Below are 288 nucleotides of genomic sequence, written 5' to 3'. Positions count from 1 at the left end.
GTGCATGTAAGACACACTGTTTAGAAACCAGCAGGTCAACAGACACTATTGTTATAATTATTAATAAAGCCTGAGGTCAACAAATATTATTGCTACAATTATTAATAAAGCCTTGTACAGGATTTCTTTCTTGAGAATCCCTGTAGGTGGTAGGTATGCTATTCAAACAGAGAATGCAAGAGATGACCTTGAGACTTGAATCGAAAGAACAAGTTCATTTCCAGACACTGGCTTAAGTGCTCATGAAGACAACCATGCACAAAGCTGGCTTTAAAATTACACAGATAC

Source organism: Arvicanthis niloticus, chromosome 13, assembly GCF_011762505.2.
Source record: "Arvicanthis niloticus isolate mArvNil1 chromosome 13, mArvNil1.pat.X, whole genome shotgun sequence".
NCBI lineage: Eukaryota > Metazoa > Chordata > Mammalia > Rodentia > Muridae > Arvicanthis > Arvicanthis niloticus.
Note: the sequence above shows the minus strand (reverse complement) of the source record.